General features: G+C 66.2%; 1 protein-coding gene across 1 annotated transcript in view; it reads right to left on the bottom strand.

Annotated features, from left to right (window-relative positions):
• SNX27 (sorting nexin family member 27) overlaps nucleotides 1-755 on the bottom strand; it is a gene marked incomplete at its 5' end in the record, with an annotated part of 24,432 nt that overhangs the window by 157 nt on the left and 23,520 nt on the right. The gene's annotated exons all lie outside the window — the stretch shown is intronic.

Genomic DNA, 755 nt, shown 5'->3' with positions numbered 1-755 from the left:
CGTGGGGGTCCGCCTGAACCCAGCCCAAGCCAGAGCCCGGGGACAGCCAGGACCGCTCCCGATCCCAGCACGGACATGGCACGAAGCGAGGGACTTGCTGCAGGACAAACGTCCTCCCAGCAAACCACCTGCAGCTCCCCCGAACCCCTCTCCACCACAACAGCCCTCGATCCCACCAGTATCGACACCCGGGCTGCGCCCGAGCTGGCTCGGGGAGCTGGCAGGGCAAGGAAGGGGCTTGCAGCCAAACCTCATCCTAGATCTCCGAGAGTTCCCCCCAAGGCGATGCGCTGGGAGCAAGGAGCCCTCCCAGTACCGATGCACGTCGCATCCCGGCTCCCGTCCCCAGCTCTAACTCCCCACTGCCGCACCGCGGCTCCCTGCAAGCTCCCGGCCGGTAACCGGGACGGCAGGAGGGGAGAGGATCTACCCGGCACTCACGGCCACGAGCCCTCCCTGTGCCAAGGGCTCCCAGGCGCGGATGCCTTAGCTCAAGCCGGCGGCGAGAGCCGGGGGAAGCCGGGTCTTTCAGGAGCAGACGGGATTTAGGCAGCCCTGGGGATTCGCCGTGGCCCTGACTGAGCAGCAGGTTTTGGTGCATCCCAGCACCAGGTCAAGCTGAAGCACCCCTGGCCCGGGCAGACATCCCCACCGTCAGCCCCGTGTTTACCCTCCTACGGGGCTTCACTGGTGTCACCCTTCGGTATTTCAGCACTGAGCAGCCCCACGATGATTTAACCAGCCTGCTCTGCCCA

This window comes from Fulmarus glacialis, unplaced genomic scaffold (assembly GCF_000690835.1).
Source record: "Fulmarus glacialis isolate BGI_N327 unplaced genomic scaffold, ASM69083v1 scaffold19507, whole genome shotgun sequence".
Classification (NCBI taxonomy): domain Eukaryota; kingdom Metazoa; phylum Chordata; class Aves; order Procellariiformes; family Procellariidae; genus Fulmarus; species Fulmarus glacialis.
This window is presented reverse-complemented; position numbering and strand designations above follow the sequence as displayed.